Below are 6973 nucleotides of genomic sequence, written 5' to 3'. Positions count from 1 at the left end.
GGCTTGTAAAGCCTAGCTATACTACGTGGTCCATCACAAGCTCAGGGTCACCACCTGGGTCTTTAGCCTACTCGTTGATGTCAACGTCTACATAGAACCCATCAGAAGGGGTTGCAGCGTCTTCTGTAAAAATGTAGATTATAGCAACATGAGTACAAAGGTACTCAGCAAGACTTACATCAGATCCTACATACATGCTATGATTTGATCCATAAGGGTAGGTTTCGCCACCAGGGTGGATAGGAATCCTCGAGGAACAATGTGAAGATTAAGCTTACAAAATTCCTCATGGAGAAGTGGTTGACTTTGTTGTAACATCAGGTTGTTACAATAGGACTTACGGCTTAGCGCATCAGCCATGACATTGGCTTTGCCCGGGGTGTAAGTTATTCCTAAATCGTAATCCGAGATCAACTCAACCCAACGTCTTTGCCTGAGATTCAAATCTGGTTGGGTGAAGATATATTTCAAACTTTGGTGATCAGTGAAGATCTCGCAACGATTACCGAGAAGGTAATGTCGCCAAGTTTTAAGTGGATAGACTACAGCTGCAAGCTCTAGATCATGTGTGGGATAATTTTCCTCATGTGGGTGTAATTGCCGTGAAGCATAGGCAATTACCTCACGATCTTGCATGAGTATGCAACCTAGTCCTTGTCGCGAGGTGTCGCAATAGATAATAAAGTCCTTGGAGAAGTCTGGTGGTACCAGTACGGGAGCAGATGTCAGGCGTCTTTTCAGTTCCTGAAAGCTGAACTCGCACTGTGGAGTCCACTCGAACTTTTTATCTTTCTTGAGGAGTTCAGTTAGAGGTTTAGCAACCTTGGAGAAATTCTCGACGAAGCGGCGGCAATAGCTCGCTAAGCCAAGGAAGCTCCGAACTTGCTTAACCGTCTCAGGTGGAGTCCAATCAAGGACGGCTTGAACTCGCTCGGGATTGACAGCAATACCCTTACCAGAGATTACATGGCCTAGATAGGTCACTTCTGGCAACCAAAATTCACACTTGGAGAATTTGGCATAAAGGCGATGCTCTCGAAGTTTCATCAATACCAGCCTTAGATGTTCGGCATGTTCCTCTTCATTCTTGGAGTAGATGAGTATGTCATCGAGGTATACTACGACCAATTTATCCAAGTAGTCCATGAAGACCGAGTTCATTAACCGAGAGAAGGTAGCTGGGGCATTTGTTAAACCGAAGGACATGACGGTGTACTCGTATTGGCCATAATGAGTAACAAAGGCCGTTTTGGGAATGTCCCCGTTTCTGATTTTGATTTGATGGTAGCCCAACCTCAAATCCATCTTGGAAAAGATTGAGGATCCAGCGAGCTGATCATACAGATCGTTGATCCTAGGAAGCGGGTATTTGTTCTTGATGGTGACCAAGTTGACAGGTCGGTAATCCACAACCATTTGATCTATTCCATCCTTCTTCTGAACAAAGAGGACGGGGCAAGCCCAAGGAGAGGAACTAGGACGGATGAAACCCTTTTTCAAGGACTCATCGAGTTGGTTCTTAAGCTCGGCTAGTTCTAAGGGTGCCATCTTGTAGGGTCTTCTAGAAATTGGAACGGTTCCTGGAAGAAGGTCTATCGCAAACTCAACATCCTTGTCAGGTGGAACACCTGGCAGTTCTTCTGGAAAGACATCCGGAAAGTCTCGGACTACCAGAACATCCTCAAGGTCTGGAAGGGGGTTGGCATTTAGGGATTAAAGTTGGCGCTTGGCCACTCGGGTTAAGACATTGACTGTCTTGCCCGATGGGTGAGTAAGTTGAACGGTTCTAGTGGCACAATCGATCTTAGCATAATGAGCTGACATCCAGTCCATACCCAAGATGATGTTTATGTCCGAGGACTTGAGAGCTATTAAGGATGCAAGGAAGACAAGTCTATCGACAAGAATTTCGTTCCCATGGCTTACTCTAGAAGTTTGCCATCTAGAGCCAGGGGTTTGAATTTCCATGGTAGAGGGCATGTCACAGAATGTCGTGTTATGCAATAGAGCATAGTTCTCGGATATGAATGAATGAGATGCTCTAGTATCGAAAAGAACAGATGCCGGATGGCAGTTAACAAGGAGCGTACCAAGGACGACGTTAGTTGACATGGCCACGTGCAGTGGTGGCCGGCTTGGCGTAGAATGTTTTTCCTGCGGGCTTACCACGGCCAACGGACTTTCCAGTTTGATTGGGGTTGTTGTTCTGGGGACACTCTCGACTATAGTGATGTCAGGACCCCGACTCGATGTCACATCGATCTAGCTGGTAACACCTCATATCACTTTGCGGCCTCACGCACGGTATCCCCACGGGTGTCGTCTTACCTTTTCCCGGGACCGTTTGCGCCTTTTGGCTCACGTATATGATAGTGTCGCTAGCATCCATATGATAAGGAGCCCGGGCTGACATGGCTAGTCGTAAACCCAAAGTGGCACAGACTTACAGGGACAGGCATCCATGACCCAGCTTCGAACGTGTCGGTCATCAGCAAGTGGGTCCGGGCTGTAGCACTGGGCTAGCAGGACTCCGGTAAACCGGGCTGTAGCGGGCTAACAGGACTCCGGTACTCAAAGCGTGACATTTCCCCGAAGGGACAGACACAGGAACGAAGAAGGACACATGCCGGCCAGCCTAAGTGTTCCAGAGCAGTAGCAAGCTACCATGGCTCAGCGGTAACACTAGGAGACATTTCCCGGTAAGAGAGGCTACTAAAGATAAACAACTAGATAGTCAGATCCCACACATACCAAGCATTTCAATCATACACACAATATGCTCGATATGTGCAAATACAACGAAGCATCACAACATGACTCTATGACACAAGTACTTTATTTAAGGCTCAGGGAGCCATACATAACATACACAAAGGTACGGGTCTCACGACCCAACATACAAGTCATACAGTCATACAAGCCAGCAGCGGAAGTACATTGTCTGGGTACAGACAACTAGTAAAATAAAAGAGGCTTGTAAAGCCTAGCTATACTACGTGGTCCATCACAAGCTCAGGGTCACCACCTGGGTCTTTAGCATACTCGTTGATGTCAACGTCTACATAGAACCCATCAAAAGGGGTTGCAGCGTCTTCTGTAAAAATGTAGATTATAGCAACATGAGTACAAAGGTACTCAGCAAGACTTACATCAGATCCTACATACATGCTTAGTATCAAGAAGGGTTGGTGGAGTTATTGCAGCAAGCCAGCTTTGACTCTTGGCTAGGCTATCCTATGATACCCCAACTTGAAATGTTTTGCGCACACGAGTCCACTACTCACCACTTCAATACACTACCGAGGATCCACCTCCGTCTTCCTACAGAAGAGCCATCCTCGGCACTCACACTTATCTTGAGGCTTTTAGTAGTTTCCATTTACTTGTCTATGAACTGTATAGGCAACCAAGTAGTCCTTTACCGCGGACGCGGCTATTCGAATAGATCATCATAACCCTGCAGGGGTGTACTTCTTCATACATGTTTCCATCACTTAGCGTCTGCACACGACATGTGCTCGGCAGACTTCAAGCGAAAGCCGACGTGGGTGTAGACCACGACCTACCTAAACACTTAAGCCTCTAGTCCAGGTTTATCGCCTATTCAGGTTCCATCCGCAGGGAGTCCAGCCGAGGTTTCCCATACGGCCCCGAACAATGTGAACAGGGTTCCCGAGATACCTAACGGGTATTCGGTACACCCGGCCACGTACCTACCGCATCACAGCCCACCCCTACGGTCAGCGCTGTCCACGGCCTCCAGTAGACTACAAACACCAGAAACTACTTGCAACTCCTGGACAGAGAGCTAGGGTGAATAAGAAGTCGAGCGGGGTCATATTTCAGGGCCCAATGCATGGTAGTAGCTGTATCTTAAATCACACATACAGATCTCAGTGCTTAAGGTCGGCTTCAATGAAACAACCCACCATGTACTCCTACATGGCCTCTCATCGATACCTTTACCAAATCGTGTTCACCACACCACTCTCATTACCGACATAAACATTTCACTCTAGCCCATCACCCAGATGAACCAGACCTGACACGACTCTAAGCATAGCAGGCATAGCAAGGTAGGAACAACACATACATATGGCTCAATCAACTCCTACACATGCTAGTGGGTTTCATCTAGTTACTGTGGCAATGACAGGTCATGCAGAGGAAATGGGTTCGACTACCGTAGCACACAGCAGTTTGAATCGCGTTGTCTTAATGCAGTAAAAGAGAGCAGGAGCGAGAACATGGGATTGTATCGATATGATCAAATGATTGGTTGCTTGCCTGATGGTTCGATGCTCGGATATGATTCTTCGTTAGGGTAATCACAGTACTCCTCGGGGACAGAACCTGTCGCAAAGGACATCGGTACACAAGCATCACCAAACAATGTGCAACAATATGATGCATGCATGAAACATGGCAATATGAGTGTGTTGGGCTAATGCAACTAAAACCAGAAGGGTTTGAACAAATTTGAATCAAAGATTCAAATTTCAAACTCAAACATGGCCTTTTAAAGTGCTTTTCCTTGCTCTGCTTAAAACATCAATTTAACTTGTTTAATCATGCATGAAAATAGTACAGATGGATAGATTGGATTTTTCTGATCATTTTTCATATATAATTTGTCCAATTTGGAGTTACAGAATAAAAGTTATGAATTTTTGAAGTTTAAATAATATTCTGGAATTTCCTGATTTAATTAAATCCAGAAAATCAATTACTGCGTCAGCCTGACGTCAGTGTGACGTCAGCAGGTCAACGGAACAGGTCTGGGTCAAACCTGACAGTGGGTCCCGCATGTCAGGGTGATTATTTTAATTAAAATCTAATTAAAACTAATCCTGTTTAATTAACAGGGCTGGGCCCCACCTGTCATTGACTCAGGGGAGTCAACCAGGGCCCACCCGTGGTCAAAGTCAGAGTCGGCTGCCGGCGTTTAGCCGCCGGCGAGCCCGACGCGGCGGTGGAAGTGGTTTTTGCCATTTCGGCCACCAAATGGACCGCGGAGGCCACCGGAGTGGAGCTGAGGACAACCCGCAGCTCTTGGCGGAGTCCGTTGGGGTCGGGGTGGCTGGAGTCGACGGCGGCGAGCTCGTCTGCGGCCGCCGGGGTTCGGTCGTGCACGGGAACGGGGTTGGAGCTCGAAGTCGAGCGAAGCGAGGCGATAGGGATGCTCTACGGGGTCTTGCGAACTCGTTGGGCTCGCCGGGGTGACCAAATGGTCACCGGAGCTGTGTTGACGACGAGCTCGGCGACGGCGGAGGTTCGGCCGTGGTGGGGAGGAGGCTACGGTGGGGGAACGAGAGGGAGGAGAGGGGGAAACGGTGGCGTAGCTCACCGCGGTTGCAGTGGGCGTCGAAGCGGGCTCGGGGACGCGCCGGAGACGACGAATTCGACGGCGACGATGATCGGAGCCCGAAGAGGGGAACGGCGACGTGGCGGCGATGCCGGGCTTCCGGGGAGCTGTGGAGCGGTGGGGAGGAAGAGGGGGTTGTGGCGGAGCTTCTGAGCTAGTCGGGGGAGCGAGGGGTGGCCGGAGATGGCTGCTACGGCGAACGGCGGCGACGGTGGTGTTCGGCCGTGTGAGAGAGAGAGCGAGGGAGAGGAAGGAAGAGTCGGGGGAGAGTGAGAGAGAGCAGGGGGGATCGGGACGGCCTGCGGGAGTCGTCCACGCGGCCAGGAGCTCGTCGGCAAGCAGGAGGTGGCCGCGCGGCCGTGCGCGCGCGAGCACGCAGCAGCTTCGGGGCGAGGGGAGGAAGACGACGGAGGGCTGCAGTGTTGGGCTGGGTCGGCTGCTGGCTGGGCCGGCCAGCTGGCTGGGCCGCACAGTGGGGGAGCCCAGGTAAGTTTTCCCCTTTTCTTCTGTTTCTGTTTTATTTAATATATATCTGCAACTTTGTTGAATTTAATAAAATACCTAGGCAACTTCAAAAATCACCAAACTATTCCTGGCCCATAGTTGGATTATTTCCAACATGAAACATTTTCGTTTGGAGATATTTGAGCATTTAAATATTTTATATTGTTTTAAATGCCCAAATTCAAATATTTATGATTTAAATCAAAAACCCTAGGATGGCCTAGGAAAATGTGCACCATTTTTGGCAGAGGTTCTGAACCAAGACAAAAATGATGGGCATTTTAGAAGGGCATTTCAGGTTCATTGAAAAATTATTTTAGTAACCCTAGTTGGTTTCAGAGGGGACTGGGGGTTCTGTCATCCCCATTTCAAGTTTCTGATGAAAGAGTAAACATGATGCAACACTCTAATGCATGACTAGCTAGGGTGTGACAAGTGACCCGGCTCTCCACACTTAAAGCATGTCACCATATTGGGGCATGGAGCAGCGTTAGCAGCGGGGCCACCATAGGGCTTGGGCGGTGCAAATTGCTGGTTAGGACGAGGCGCCTCAAAGGATGGCCTCGGAATGAACCTGGGTGGCACGCCGTGCTTGGGATCCACACCCGGCGCTTCTGAGCTCCAGAGCCGGATGAAGAGCCAAAATCACGTGAGTGCTTGCGTGAAGCGTCATAATCAGTCTGGCATGTCTCACCACTGATGGCTTTATTGACCAACTTCTGAAAAGAGGTGCACTCGTGCAGACGAAGATCACGGTGAAGCTCAGGGCTAAGTCCCTTGCGGAACCTTGCCTGCTTCTTAGCGTCAGTAGATACCTCTTCAGGGGCATAACATGCCAGATTCCCAAATCCACGACTATAAGCATCCACAGTCAGTCTTCCCTGGGTGAAGTTGCAGAACTCCTCCCTCTTGTGATCCATGAGACCTTCCGGAATGTGATGCTCACGGAAATCCTCACTGAATTCAGCCCAAGTAGTAATTTGGCCGACCGGGCGCATAACTTCAAAATTTTCCCACCAGAGTCTAGCAGGGCCTTCGAGATGGTAGGCAGCGTAAGTAACCTTGTCGGCTTCGGCTACGTTGGAAGAACATAGCTTGTGGGTG

The sequence above is a fragment of the Triticum aestivum genome, chromosome 3A, assembly GCF_018294505.1.
Source record: "Triticum aestivum cultivar Chinese Spring chromosome 3A, IWGSC CS RefSeq v2.1, whole genome shotgun sequence".
Taxonomy (NCBI): Eukaryota; Viridiplantae; Streptophyta; class Magnoliopsida; order Poales; family Poaceae; genus Triticum; species Triticum aestivum.
Note: the sequence above shows the minus strand (reverse complement) of the source record.